At 39.3% G+C, this 15,757-nt stretch overlaps 1 protein-coding gene across 1 annotated transcript in view; it reads right to left on the bottom strand.

The window, feature by feature from the left end:
- Positions 1-3,774: 3,774 nt before the first annotated feature.
- C18H17orf100 (chromosome 18 C17orf100 homolog) overlaps positions 3,775-15,757 on the bottom strand; it is a 108,610-nt gene continuing 96,627 nt past the window's right edge. Inside the window, exon 3 of the mRNA XM_037809606.1 lies at positions 3,775-5,399. The gene's annotated coding sequence lies outside the window, so the exon portion shown is untranslated. The remainder of the gene's footprint in view (positions 5,400-15,757) is intronic.

Here is a 15,757-nt window from a genome sequence, read left to right as displayed (position 1 = left end):
CTACAGAATAAGGGGATGGGAGGAGGTGGGCTTGCCCTTGGTGTTTGTGGAAGAAAGGCTAGGCCTGTGTTTCTGCAGAGGAGAGATGAGTTGATGGGTGAAACTCCCAGGAGGCACTGGGCTCCTGCCGGTTGAGCTACCCTGTCCCTGGATGAACCTGTTAGGGATGGAGGGAGCCCAGCCCCAGGAGTGAGGGTCTAGGATGGGTTGACCACAGCCTTCATGTCACCCAGGGCAGAGCAAGCTCCATGTGGGTGAGCTCACAGGAAAGCCCCATCTAAGCCACACTGCAAACTCTTCATGTGATCTAGCTCGGGGTAGCCTGTAAAATGGTTAGTATAATGCCTGGAACATAGAAAATTTTTACACATTCACTCACCATTAGCTCCTGTCATTTTGGTCATTATTACTACTGCACAGCACTCCCATTTGATACCTAAATTTCAGAGCCTGACTGGAGGCCAGAGCCCACATCTAGGCATTTTCTTTAATCCCATTATCCTCAGGCAGGCTGCCCCAGCCCATTTGCAGAGCTTTACGAGATTTCTCTCAGCCTGATTGTATCATTGCTCAATGCATGGTTTGAAGCCCTTCTGTTAGCACAGCTGTTTCAGGGGTCTGGAAAAGCTCTAAGGACACCAGGGGGAATACCCTTTAGAGTGGGTCTCTCCAGCCAGGGAGAGAATGTAAGCAACATCCACATCGTGTTCCCACATCAACATCTTACCCCAGACCCACCACCACCACCCCTTCTCCTCACACCCCAATTGGCAATCACAGCTCCCCTCAGACCATCTTTGTCCCCAAATGTCAAAGGACATTTCAGGGTCAGTGTCCAGGGGCCTTTTCCCACTCCCCCAGCTGACTTTTTTAGGTGTCATTTATGGTATGGCCACCTTGATTATTGCCAAATCTCCTGGGACACAGGACAAATGACCATGTGCATTGAATCTTTTATCACTTTCTTTGGGCATGAAGGAGAAAAAAAGTTCATACCCTGAAGATTTTTTTCCATTTTGCTATCAGAAATTGGAGCCAACTTACTGTGCATCTAAGTCATGGTTATGAGCAGCCACTCAGAGTCTCTTATTAGAGAATATTAGCCTCTTTGGATTTTTAAAAAGGAGACTTATACTTGTGACTTGATGGATCACAGCATCCTCTTCCACTCCCTTTCTCTATGAATGTCTCCTTCTACTCTGTCCTTGGTGTCGTGTTCTTTTCTAGAATGAAGTGCTGTTGCTGGCTGGCATCGGCTCTGACATCTGATTGGGGCCATGTCTTCCCAACTTCCCATTCAGTGAGGTCATGTTGGCAGCTTGAAACTGGCCACGGTGGTAGTTTTTTTTTTTTAATTTTATTTTGAAATAAATTCAAAGTTATAGGAACAGTTGCAAAAACAATACAAACCCCATACACAAAACTCCAGCATACCCTGACCCCTCTCCCCCAATACCCCGATCCACCACCTTTAACATCCTGTCACACCATTTCTTTCTTTCTTTCCCTCCCTCCCTCCCTATCATCCATCATCTATTGCTCTGTCTTCTGAACATATGAGAGCTAGCTGCACACATCCTTGAACAAACACTATAATTCACATACACAATTCCCATGAACAAGAACATTCTTTTATGCAATCCTATTAAGCGCAGCTAAGAAGTTCAAGAAATTCAACCTTGATACAAAGCTTACATTCTATATTTCCTTTGTGTGTGTGTGTGTGTGTCCCATCTGTATCCCTTTGAGCCTCCTCTCCTCCATCCTCAGATCCCATCCAGGATCATCCTTGGCATTCAACTGTCGTCTATTTAGACTTTTTTTTTTTTCCAATTGTGGAAACATATATACAGCCTAAATCTTCCCATTCCACACCCTCCCTAGCATTTCATTTGTGGAATTAATCACATTTAGAATGTTGTAATGCAATCACCTTCCCACCTTCCGTTAGAAATTTCCTTTCACCTCAGACAGCAACCCTACACTCATTTCTTAACTCCCCATTGCCCCTTCCCCCACTTCTCATAACCCATACTCTACTTTTCATCTCTATGTTCATATTCTCTGGTAATTTCTTTGTTACTATGGGACTTAAATTTAACCTCTTAAATTCACAACAATCTTGTTTTTCTTTGATACCAACTTAACTTCAATAGGACATGTAAACTATGTTCCTATACTCCTCCATTCCCCCACCTTTATATAGTTCTTGTCAAAAACTACATATTTTACATTGAGTCCAAAACCACTGATTTGTCGTTAGAGTTTGTGTATTTCATATCATGTAGGAAGTAAATAGTGGAGTTACAAATCAAAAATTATTGACTTCTATTTGTATTCCATTGTGGTCAGAGAATGTGCTTTGAATATATTCAATTGTTTTTTGTTTTTTTTTTTTTAATTTATTGAGGCTTGTTTTATGTCCCAGCATATGGTCTATTCCGGAAAAAGATCCATGATCCCTAGAGAAAAATGTGTGTCCTGGTGATTTGGGATGTAAGGTTCTATATATGTCTGTTAAAATTCTCTCTCTCTCTCTCTCTCTCTCTCTCTCTCCTTTCTTTGTTTCTCTGCCTGTAGGGCTCCCTTTAGTATCTGAAGTAGGGCAGGTCTTTTATTGGCAAAATCTCTCAGCATTTGTTAGTCTGTGAAAAATTTAAGCTCTCCCTCAAATTTGAAGGAGAGTTTTGCTGGATAAAGTATTCTTGGTTGGAAATTTTTCTCTCTCAGAGTTTTAAATACGTCATGCCACTGCCTTCTTGCCTCCATGGTGGCCGTTGAGTAGTCACTACTTAGTCTTATGTTGTTTCCTTTGTATGTGGGAATTGCTTTTCTCTTGCTGCTTTCAGAACTTGCTCCTTCTCTTCAGTATTTGACAGTCTGATCAGAATATGTCTTGGAGTGGGTTTATTTGGATTTATTCTATTTGGAGTTTGCTGGGCATTTATGCTTTGTGTATTTATATTGTGTAGAAGGTTTGGGAAGTTTTCCCCAACAATTTCTTTGAATACTCTTTCTAGACCTTTACCCTTCTCTTCCTCTTCTGGGACACCAATGAGTCTTAAATTTGGACGTTTTATTTTATTTATCATATCCCTGAGATCCATTTCGATTTTTTCAATTTTTTTCTCCATTCTTTCTTTTGTTCTTTCATTTTCTGTTCTGTGGTCCTCTAGGACTCTGAGTTGTTGTTCAACTTCCTCTAATCTTGTATTATGAGTATCCAGAGTCTTTTTAATTTGGCCAACAGTTTCTTTTATTTCCATAGGATCTTCTATTTTTTTATTTACTCTTGCAATTTCTTCTTTATGCTCTTCTAGGGTCTTCTTTATGTCCTTTATATCCTGTGCCATGTTCTTCTTCATGTCCTTTATATCCTGTGCCATACTCTCGTTCTTTGATTGTAGTCCTTTGATTAATTGCGCCAAGTACTGTGTCTCTTCTGATATTTTGATTTGGGTGTTTGGGATTGGGTTCTCCATATCGTCTGGTTTTATCATATGCTCTAAGATTTTCAGTTGTTTTTGGCCTCTTGGCATATGCTTTGCTTGATAGGGTTCTTTCAAGTTGTAAAAAATACAACTTGTGGGGCGTGTGTCTGGGTGGTTAGGGAGGCAGGGCAGCTTTAATAATCAAACCTCCCAGGTATTCCTAGAGATTCAAGGCTGTTGCAAGAGTCTAAGCCTTCATTTCAGTTTTGCCCCAGATTTTCTCTGTTGCTGACCCACAAGTCGCTGGCATTGATGTAGCCTCCCTGGGTTTTCCGAGTGGACCTCCTTCTCAGCTGTGATCTTCCAGGACCTCTGCTGAGGAAAGGCTGTGCTATGTCACAAGTGCGCGCCATCCCTCAAGGGAGGCCCTGGGCCCCGGGCCATCTCAACCCCCCCACCCCTTTTTGCACAGCTCCGCCTTCCCAGCTTCAGGACAACTAGCTGTGTATGCACACAAGGCCACTGTCCATGGCCAATATTGTGGCGCGTGTGCGGTGACATGGGATATACTCCCAGTCACACTGGGTTTCCTGGCGCGGCTCTGGGCTGTGGGTATGGCCCTGGGGAGGAGTGTCTCCAGTCCGCTGGGGAGATGGCTGCAAGCAGTGTGGTTTCTTTCTCCTTTTGGCTCTCCCCTTTGCCCGCCAGCCCTGAAGGAATCAGCAGTGGTCTATCCTTCACGCCAGACACTGAGAGGTTGGCACAGCCTGCTCCTGTCATGTTCACTGCACGGTTCTCACCATCGTAACTGCAGCCGCTCCTGGTTTTTTTTTTTTTTTTTTCTTAAAAGAACTGATCCGTCTCCAAATGCCAACCCCTGGTTTCCCCGTACCACAGCATGGCCGTGGGGCTTTCAGCCGGCTTACTCACTCGTTTCAGAATGCAGACTCCTGGTTTCACCAAGTGCATGGTCCCTGTGGTTTTAGCAGACCTTGTCCAGCTGGTGCATCACTGAAATTGGTGTTTTGGGTCACTTTCTGGTTTTTATCCAGTATTTTTCATGGAGGTGTTTTTTTGCCCTGTCTCACCTAGCCACTGTCTTAGGTTCTCACCAGTGGTAGTTTTTATACCACGGAAAATGGCAAACCCAACAAATCAGAGCCTTTTCACCTCAGAGAGCTGGTTGTTAAACATTTACCAACACATTACTGCTTTTCTAACTCAGCGACATGGGCCCTGTGCTGAACGACAGGGCTAGGTCAAAGGACTGTAGTATAAAGGAAAACTTGGCTGGTCTTTGTTCCCAGTTCCTGGGAGGTAACCTCTACATCTTTGGCCCTTCCGATGATGGGAGTGTCTTTTGTTATTGATGATGTGCCCAGGGCCACACCTGTAGTCTTTGGAGTGGGAGATGGCCACAGCAGAAAGACCAAGCATGGAGACTGATCTCAACCATGTGGGCATGGATTCTGCCAGTCACACCTACACAGTGAAACTCCATCTAAATTTGGGACACTTGAAGCGCCAGTGAGCTCCCACCATTGAGAAGATACATCTCTGTGCTGGGAGTGTGACATGTCCTGACTCCACGTGGAGAGGACCTGGAAGCCTGCATCTGGGACCCTCCCAGACCTCGCCCTGTGTCTCTTCTCCATGATTCTTATATGCATCCTTTTACTATAATAAAATGATAATAATAACACTTTCACGGAGTCCTTCTAGTGAGTTATCAGACCCGAGGGGGTGGTGGGTACTTCCAAGTTTGTGTAGCAGGTTGGTTGAAGTACAGGTAGTCTGAACTTGCAACTCATGTCTGAAGGGCAACCTTGTAGAGGATTTCCCTTAATCTGTGGAGTGTGGTCTAATTCTGGGTAGAGTCAGAATTGAATTGAGTTACTGCAGTATTTGCAGTTGGTGTCAAAAGCTGGCGGAAGTTGCCGAAGGTTTTGCAATCCTTATAGAAGTTCACTGAAAAAAGAAAAAAGACAAAAGTTTATTGTTCTCTAATATTTTATCATGAAGATGTAAAAATTTACCTGAAGTGGAGGTTATAGGAGTCAGTTTTTGCAGTGAAATGTGCACTTATTTGCTTCAAAAAAGTGAAACAAGAAAGGAATGTTAATTTTTTTGAGCAAATATGTCAATATTGGTCAGGAAAAAAATAGACACCATGCCAACTTGACAGAGTAGTATCTTACAAAGCAAAGGGCATAGTCTGGGTTGAATTAATCCCCTACATCGAGTTTCTTATAAGATGTAGTAGATAAGATATATCCTACTCTTATTCTCCATTCTGCTTTGTTTATTAATTAATTCACTCATCTGACAATCAAATGGACCATAAATACCTGGCTCAGGGGCTACAGTCACAAGTAAAATCTAGTTTCTGCTTGTAGAGAGCTCACAGACTAGAGAAGTAAAGCTGGCCTGAAAAGAAATAAATGCAGTTAAATTTTATAAATGCCGGGGTGTAAGTCCATGCAGGTGGGTGGGGGGATATGCTCCATTCCAACTGGAGTGGCAGGGGTGGTCAAATCAGAGTACCTTCATGGCAAGACGAGACTTGAAGGTGCAGGAGTTTGGGCATGTATGTGTGCATGCATGTGTGTGTGTTTATGTGCACAGACATGTGTGCTCATATATAGTGGGTGAGGATAGGGTGAGATTGGAGGGATGTTCTAGGCTAAAGGTAGGGTATATGGAAGTGCCACAACACATTGCATTTGGGAAAATACACACTGATCGTTTCATATGGGTATAGCAAACAATGGAAAGGGATGATCTATCTCTTTTTCACTAGAAAGCAAGAAGTTGGGGAGTGTTCTGCTTCCATCTTCTAAGTGAAGTGCTTATAATAGTACATTAACACTTAATATAATTATTGATGTCATTGAATTTAGGTCTACCTTATAATTATTACTTTTTTCTGTATGTCCTCTTGTTTTTTGTTCCTTTGTTACTCATTTCTTACCCTCTTTTGGATTGTTGAATACTTTATGAACCCCATTTCAGTTTATCCTTGGTTTTTAGCTGTATCTCTTTGCATTATTTTAAAGTGGTTACTTTAGATGTTACTATGGTGGGCTGAATAATGGTCTCCAAAGCATCCAGGTCTTAATCTTTGGAACCTACAAAAATGTTACCTTATATAGGAAAATTTGCAGTTTTGAATAAGTTTAGGCTCCTGAGATGGGGAGAATATCCTGGATTATTTAGGTGGGCCCTAAATGTAATCCCAAGTGTCCTTATAAAAGGGAGGCAGAAGGAAATTGCATCAGAGAGCAGAAGAGGAGAAGGTGATGTGAGGACAAAGCAGAGAGATCTGAAGATGATACACTGTGACTTTGATGATGGAGGAAAGGGCCATGGGCCAAGGAATGCAAGGAACGCAGTTCTGGAAGCTGGTAAAGGAAAAGAGCCTCTTTCTCTCCTAGGTACTGCAGCCCAGCCAACACCTTGGCTTCCACTCAGTGAAACTAAATGTGGACTTCTGACCTCTGAACTGTAAGATAATAAATATGTGTTGTTTTAAGCTACTAAATTTGTGGTATTTTTACACAAATTACATATATCCTTAACTTTTTCTTGGTCTATTTAGAGTTAATATTGCATCACTTCACGTAAAATGTAGAGACATTGCAATTATAGGGTCATTTAAGGCCCACTCCTCGCCATTCTTTTTATTAGAATTGTCGTAGTATTATATCTACATACGTTATAAACTCCACCAGACAATGTTCTAACTTTTGTTTTAACCAGTCATTTGAAATCTAAAGAGATCAAGAGAAAAAATAATAGTCTTTTATATTTACCTATACATTTGCTATTTTTGATGCTTTCATTGCTTCCTGAAAATCCATGTTTCCATCCTGAAAATTTCTCTTCAGCCTAAAGCAATTTAACTTTTTTTAGCGTACCTCCGCTGGCAATGAATTCTCTTCATTTTCTTTTATCTGAAAATGTATTTATTTTTCAATTCTTGAACAATATTTTCATTGTATCTAGAATTCTGGGTTGACAAAATTTTTTTCTTTCAGTAAATTGAAAATGTTGTCTGGTGTCTATTGCATCTGATGAGAAATCCACAGTCATTTGAATTGCTGTTTCCCTGTATGTAATAAGTTATTTCTCTCTGGCTGTTATCAAGATTTTTTCTTATCTTTGATTTTTGGCAGTTTCACAATGATTGGCCTACGTGCAGTTTTCTTCATATTTATCCTGCTTGGAGTTTGCTGAGCTTCTTGCGTCTATACATTTATATCTTATGTCAAATTTAGGAAAATTTTAGCCAGGTTTTTGAAAATATATATATTTTGTCCCATTCTTTGTCTCTTCTCCTTCTGGGACTCTGATTAATTGAATATGAGACATTTTGATTTTGAAGAACCCTGATTTTTTGTTGTTGTTGTTGTTCCATTTTTTTCTGTTCTTCAGATTGGATAATTTTTTTTTTTTGTCTAGCTTCATGTTCACTGACCCTTTGCTCTGTCACCTTCCATCTGCTGTATGCCTATCCAGTGAATTTTTTATTTTAGTTATTTCATTTTTTCAGTCCTAGAATATCCACTTGGTTTATTTTTTACCGTATTTTTATTTTAGAATATAACATATATGCATAGAAATGATAACTTTCCAAGTGCAATTCAACAAGTAGTTAGAGGGCAAATTTCAAAGAATATTATAGGTTATAGTTCTACAGTTTCAGTTATTTCCTTATTGTGAAATATAACATACAAAAAGGTATAGCTTTGAAATTATGATTTAACAAGTAGCTATAGAACAAATTTCAAAGGATACTATGTATTACAGTTCCACATTTCAGTTCTTTCCTTCTAGCTATTCTAATACCCTAGAATCTAAGTGAAAGAAAATTATATAAAGATTCAGTATTCATAATACTTTGTTAAATACCATCTTGTCTGTTGCTACCCCTTCATCTAGTTTAACATATCTGAACATGTTAGATTCATTCCCCCTCACTAGCTACTGTCTATCACTAGTTCCTCAATACTCTATATTATAAGACATCGATTTTACATTATTCAGGTAGCTCATAGAAGTGGTAACATACAATATCTCTCCTTTTGTGTCTGACTTATTTCGCTCAGCATTGTATCTTCAAGGTTCATCCATGTTGCTATATGTTTCAGGAACTTGTTGCTTCTTGCTGCATAGTATCCCATTGTATGTATATACCACATTTTGTTTATCCACTCATCCGTTGAAGGAAATTTGGATTGTTTCCATCTCTTGGCAGTTGTGAACAATGCTGCTTGGAACATCAGTGTGCAAATGTCTGTTCTTGCCATTGCTTTCAGTCTTCTGAGTATATACCGAGAAGTGGAATTGCCGGATCATAGGGTAATTCAATATCTAGTTTTCTGAGAAACCACCAAACTATGTTCCAGTGTGGCTGTATCATTATACAATAAGAATTCCAATTTCTCCACATCCTCTCCAGCATTTGTAGTTTCCTGTTTGTTTGATGGCAGCCATTCTTATTGGTGTGAGATGATATCTCATTGTGGTCTTGATTTACATCTCCCTAATAGCTAGTGAAGATGAACATTTTTTCAAGTGTTTTTCAGCCATTTGTATTTCCTCTTTGGAGAAATGTCTTTTCATATCTTTTGCCCATTTTATAATTGGGCTGTTTGTACTATTGTTGTTGAGTTGTAGGATTTCTTTATATATGCAAGATATCAGTCTTTTATCAGATACGTGGTTTCCAAATATATTCTCCCATTGCATTGGCTGCCTCTTCACCTGTTTTACAAATTCCTTGAGGAACAGAAGCTTTTGATTTTGAGGAATTCCTGTTTATCTATTTTTTCTTTTGTTGCTTGTGCTTTGTGTGTAAGGTCTAAGAAGCGACCTCCTAATACTAGGTCTTGAAAGACATTTCCCTACATTGTCTTCTAGGAGTTTTATGATACTGTCTCTTATATTGAGGTCCTTGATCCACTTTGAGTTAATTTTTGTATAGGGTGTGAGGTAGGGTTCCTCTTCATTCTTTTTGTTATGGCTATCCAGTTTTCCCAGCCCCATTTGTTGAAGAGACTGTTCTGTCCCAGTTCAGTGGATTTGGGGGCTGTGCCAGTTTGGATGTATTATATCCCACAAAATACCATATTCTTTAATGAAATTTTGAGGGGCAAACATATTAGTATTGATTAGGTTGGAATCTTTGGATTAAATGGTTTCCATGGAGATGTGACCCCGGCCAACTGTGGGTAATACCTTTGATTAAATTACTTCCATGGAGATATGGACCCCACCCATTCAGGGTGGGTCTTGATTTAATCACTGGAGTCCTATAAAAGAGTTCACCAATAGAAGGACCTCAGAGCAGCTAAGAGAGACATTTTGGAGAAGGCCACTGAAAGCAGACTTTTGCTGACACTTTGGAAATGCTAGCCCAGAGTCTGCTCCAGATAAACTAAGAGAGGACAACAATTTGAAGAATGCACAGGAGCTGTAACACAACCTGGGATCAGCAGACAACAGCCATGTGCCTGCCCAGCTAACAGAGGTTTTCTGGACGCCATCGGCCTTCCTTTGGTGAATGTATACTTGTGTTGAAGCTTTAATTTGGATATTTTCATGGCTTTTAGACTGTAAATTTGTAACCAAATAAATCCCCTTTTTAAAAGCCAGTCCATTTCTGGTATTTTGCATAATAGCAGCATTAGCAAACCAGAACAGGAGCCTTATCAAATATCAGTGGCCATATATCTGGGGGTCTATTTCCAAACCATCAATTCAATTCCATTGATCAAAATGTTTATCTTTATGACAATACCATGCTGTTTTGACCACTGTAGCTTCATAGTAGTCTTCAAAGTCTGGAAGTGTGAGTTTCCCTGTTTCGTTCTTCTTTTTAAGGATGTTTTTGGCAATTCGAGGCCCCTTTCACTTCCAAATGAATTTGATAACTAGTTTTTCCAAGTCTGCAAAGTGGGTTGTTGGAATTTTGATTGGAATTGAATTGAATCTGTAGATCGGTTTGGGTAGAATTGACATCTTAACAATATTTAGTCTTCCTATCCATGAGCATTGAATATTTTTCCATCTATTTAGGTCCCTTTTAATTTCTTTTAATAAAATTTTGTAATTTTCTGTGTAGAGGTTTTTTACATCCTTGGTTAAGTTTATTCCTAGGTACTTGATTTTTTAAATTGCTATTGTGAATGGAATTTTTTTTAAATTGTCTCTTCAGTTAGTTAGGTCATTACTAGTGTATAGGAACACAACCAACTTATGTGTATTAATCTTATATCCCGCCACTCTGCTGAATTTGTTTATTAGCTCAAGTAGCTCTGTGGGTGAATTTTCAGGATATTTCAAATATAAGATCATATCATCTGCAAATAATGACAGTTTTACTTCTTCCTTTCCAATTTGGATACCTTTTTTTTGTCTTGATGAATTGTTCTGGCTAGAACTTCCAGCACAATGTTGAATAAGAGATGACAGTAGGTATCCTTGTCTCAATCCTGATCTTAGGGGGAAGGTTTTCAGCCTCTCTCCATTGAGTACCATGCTGGCTGTGGGTTTTTCATATACGTCCTTTATCATATCGAGGAAGCGTCCTTCAATTCCCACATTTTGAAGTGTTTTTTATCAGAAAGGGATATTGAATTTTGTCAAATGCGTTTTCAGCTTCTATTGAGATGATCTTTTGAATTTTCCCTTTTGATTTGTTAATGTGTTGCATTACATTAATTGATTTTCTTATGTTGAACCACCTTGTACGCCAGGAATGATTCCCAATTGGTTGTGGTGTACAATTTTTTAATGTGCCTTTGGATTCAATTTGCAAGTATTTTGTTTAGGATTTTTGCATCTATAGTCATTAGGGAGATTGGTCCCTAGTTTTCGTTTTTTGTAGTGTCTTTATCTGGTTTTGGTACCAGAGTGATATTAGCTTCATAAAATGAGTTAGATAGTGTTCCTTTTTCTTCAATTTTTTGAAAGAATTTGAGCAGGAATGGTGTCATTTCTTTTTGAAAGTTTGGTAAAATTCCCCTGTGAAGCTATCTGGCCCTGGGTAGGTAGATTTTTGATGACTGATTAGATCTCTTTGCTTATGAGTGGTTTGTTGAGGTTTTCTATTTCTTCTTGGGTGAGTCTATGTTGTTCATGTGTTTCCAGGAAATTGTCTATTTCCTCTAAATTGTCTAGCTTGTTGGCATACAGTTGCTCATAGTATCCTCTTATGATTTTTTTTTTTTTATTTCTTCAGGATCTGTAGTAACTATCCCCATTCTCATTTCTGATTCTGTTTATTTGGGTCTTCTCTCTTTTTGACTTTGTCAGTCTAGCTAAGGGTCTGTCAATCTTGTTGATCTCAAAGAACCAACTTTTGGTTTTATTTATTCTCTCTATTGTTTTTGTTTTCTTCAGCTCATTTATTTCTGCTTTAATCTTTGTTATTTCTTTTTGTCTACTTGCTTTAGGTTTAGTTTGCTGATCATTCTCTGGCCTCTTCAGTAGTTCAGTTAGGTCTTTTGTTTTAGCTCTTTCTTGCTTTTGATATATGCATTTAGAGCTGTAAATTTTCCTCTCAGCACTGCCTTCACTGCATCCCATAGGTTTTGATATGTTGTGTTCTCATTTTCATTCATCTCTATATATTTACATATTTCACTTGCAATTTCTTCTTTGACTCACTGGTTGTTTAGGAATGTGTTGTTTAACCTCCACATATTTGTGAAAGATCTGGTTCTTTGGTGTTTGTTGATATCTAGTTGCATTCCATTGTGGTCAGAGAATGTGCTTTGAATAATTTCAATCTTTTAATATTTATTAAGACTTGTTTTGTGCCCCAAAATATGATCTATCTTGGAAAATGTTCCATGGGCACTAGAGAAGAATGTACATCCTGGTACTTTGGGATGTAACGATCTATATATGTCTGTTAAGTCTAATTCATTTATCTTATTGTTTAGGTTCTCAATTTACTTATTGGTCCTCTGTCTAGTTGTTCTATCTATAGAAGAGAGTGGTGTATTGAAGTCTCCCACTGTTACTGTAGATGTGTCTATTGCTCCTTTCAGTTTAGCCAATGTTTGTCTCATGTATTTTGGAGCTCCTTGATTGGGTGCATAAACATTTATAATCATTATCTCTTCTTGGTGAATTATCTTTTTTTATTAATATACAGTGTCCTTCTTTGTTGCTTAATGACATCTTTGCATTTAAAGACTATTTTGTCTGAGATTAGTATAGCTACCCCAGCTTTCTTTTTTATTCTTTTTTTTTTAATTAAATTCAGTTTTATTGAAAATCATTCACACACCATACAATCATCCATGGTATACAATCCACTGTCCACAGTATGATAACATAGATATGCGTCCATCACCACAATCTATCTCTGAACATTTTCCTTACATCAGAAAGAACCAGAACAAGATTAAAAAATAAAAGTGAAAAAAGAACACCCAAATCATCCCCCCATCCCACCCCATTTGTCCTTGAGTTTTTATCCCCATTCCTCCACTCATCCATACACTAGATAAAGGGGGTGTGATCCACAAGGTCTTCACAATCACACTGTCACCCCTTGTAATCTACATTATTATATAATTGTCTTCAGGAGTCCAGACTGCTGGGTTGGAGTTTGGTAGTTTCAGGTATTTACTTCTAGCTATTCCAATACACAAAACCTAAGAGGTGTTATCTATATAGTGCATAAGAATGTCCACCAGAGTGACCTCTCGACTCCATTTGGAATCTCTCAGCCACTGAAACTATTTCGTCTCATTTTGCATCCCCCTTTTGGTCAAGAAGATACTCTCAGTCCCGCGATGCCAGGTCCACATTCATCCCTGGGAGTCATATTCTGCATTGCCAGGGAGATTTACAACCCTGGGAGTCGGGTCCCATGTAGGGGGGAGGGCAGCGAGTTCACCTGTTGAGGTGGCTCAGTTAGAGAGAGAGAGGGCCACATCTGAGCAACAAAGAGGTACTCAGGGGGAGACTCTTAGGCACAATTACATGCAAGTTTAGACTCTCCTTTGCAGTAACAGGCTTCATAAGGGCAAGTCCCATGATCGAGGGCTCAGCACATCAAACTGCCAGTCCCAATGTTTGTGACAACATCAGCACCAGTCCAGGTGAGGATGCCCAACACATCCGCACCTTCCCCCAGATCCTCAGGGCTGGGGAGGGGGAGGCTGTAAATATATTTTTTATTATCTGCCCAAATTACTCTGGGATGTGTCACTATTTCACTCCAGCCTATACTAACCTTCTGTATCTCACTTCCTATTCAATGTTCCATGAAATTGTGGTGTTTGAACAAATCGACTGTAGAGTTGTACCGTTTAGAAAATTTAGATCCTGTACCAAATAGACATCTCTTCCCTTGGTCTCATATGGAAGTTGAAGTTTTAAAACACAATCAGTTTCAACCTTTACCCTTTGGCCTGGCTTGCCCTGGTCTTAACCAGACCTGCTTCATTCATATCACTAATTGAAGTCTGGGCTCTTTTTCAGCTTTCTTTTTTTTTTGACAGTGGCTGTATGCACTAACACTGACATGCCAAGCTCTAGCTCTGAGTTTCAGGTGTCTCAGAGATATGCATTGTTCCAGAGACCAATCATACCCCAGCTTTCTTTTGATTGCAGTTTGCATAGAATGTTTTTTTCCCATCCTTTCATTTTCAGTCTCTTTGTGTCACAGGGTCTAAACAGCATATTAATGGGTCATATTTTTAAATCCATTCTACCAGTCTGTATCTTTTAATTGGAGAGTTGAATCCATTCACATTCAAAGTTATTACTCTGAAAGGAGTTCTTGAACCAGCCATCTTATCCTTTGGCTTTTAGTTGTTAGATCTATTTTTTCCCTTTCTCTTTTTTCCCTTTAATTTACCCTTACTAACAACTCTTCAGTTCTGTGCTCTTTTCCAGACCTCTCTCTCATTTCTTTTTTTCTCAGCTGGTAGAGCTCCCTTTAATATTTCTTGCAGGGCAGGTCTCTTGTTAAATTCTCTCAGCATTTGTTTGTCTGTGAAAATTTTAAACTCTCCTTCAATTTTGAAGGAGAGCTTTGCTGGATAAAGAAGTTTTGGCTGGCAAGTTTTCTCTTTCAGAATCTTAAATATGTCACATCACTGCCTTCTTGCCTCCATGGTGCTTGCTGAGTAGTTAGTATACTTAGTCTTACGTTATTTCCTTTGTATGTGGTGAATTGCTTCTCTCTTGCTGCTTTCAGTAGTTTCTCCTTCTCTTCAGCACTTGACAATCTAATCAGTATATGTCTTGGAGTATATTTATTTTTATTTATTCTATTGGAGTTCATTGGGCATCTTTGATTTGCATATTTATGTCATTTAGAAGGTTTGGGAAGTTTTCCTCAACTATGTCTTGAAACTCTCTTTCTAGCCCTTTACCCTTTTCTTCTCCTTCTGGGACACCAATGATTCTTGTATTTGTCTGCTTCATGTTGTCCATCATTTCTCTGAGATCCTTTTCAATTTTTTTGATTCTTTTTCCCATTTGTTCTTTTGTGTACTCACATTCATTCACTCTGTCCTCAAGGTCACTTATCATTTCTTCTGCCTCTTCAAATCTGCTATTGTGTATCTCTAGTACATTTTTAATTTGAGCAATGCTGTCTTTTATTTCCATAAGGTCTGCTATTTTTTTAATCTACTCTTTCAAATTCTTCTTCTTTATCATCTGTAGAGTCTTCTTGATTTCCTTTTGTCTTTAGCCATCTCATTGGAGTTGTTTTGGAGATTTGTTTGTACTTCTTTAATTAATTGCTCCAAATTTTTTATCTTTTGAGGTTTTTTAATTTGTTCATTTGTTTTGTCCATATCTTCTAGATCCTTCAAGTGCTTTGTAATATTCTGTTGGTTTTTTGGGGCATTTTCTTGTCTCATAGGGTTATTTTGGGAAGTGCAGAATTATTTGAGCATTTGTATATAATTTGGTTTGGTGGAATGCAGTTTCCCAATCCTACCAGCATGTAACGCTCTTGAGGTACAGCTTTCTGGAGTGCAGTTTTTCTAACCTACCAGTAAGTGGCACTTTCTAGTAGATTTTCCCTGAAATTCTCCTGTGCAGTGGGTGAGTCCAAACTGGGTTGGGAACCAAGCAGTGCATCCATTCTCTGTGTGCACTGGGGAATGCTTGTCCTTGGGCTGCGATGCAGGCCCTGAGCAAGTAGGCAGGGAGTCTGATCAAGGGCACCCCACAGATGGAATGTTGGTCCTGCCTGCTGGTTCTCTGCCTGCCTTGTGCCTGTGAGTCTCTGGGGTGTGGGAGGGGCTCCTGATCGCCGGTATGGCTCCTCTCCTTTCCCCTTTTCT

This window comes from Choloepus didactylus, chromosome 18 (genome assembly GCF_015220235.1).
Source record: "Choloepus didactylus isolate mChoDid1 chromosome 18, mChoDid1.pri, whole genome shotgun sequence".
In the NCBI taxonomy this organism is placed as follows: Eukaryota; Metazoa; Chordata; class Mammalia; order Pilosa; family Megalonychidae; genus Choloepus; species Choloepus didactylus.
Note: the sequence above shows the minus strand (reverse complement) of the source record. Positions and strands in the feature narration are given on the sequence as shown.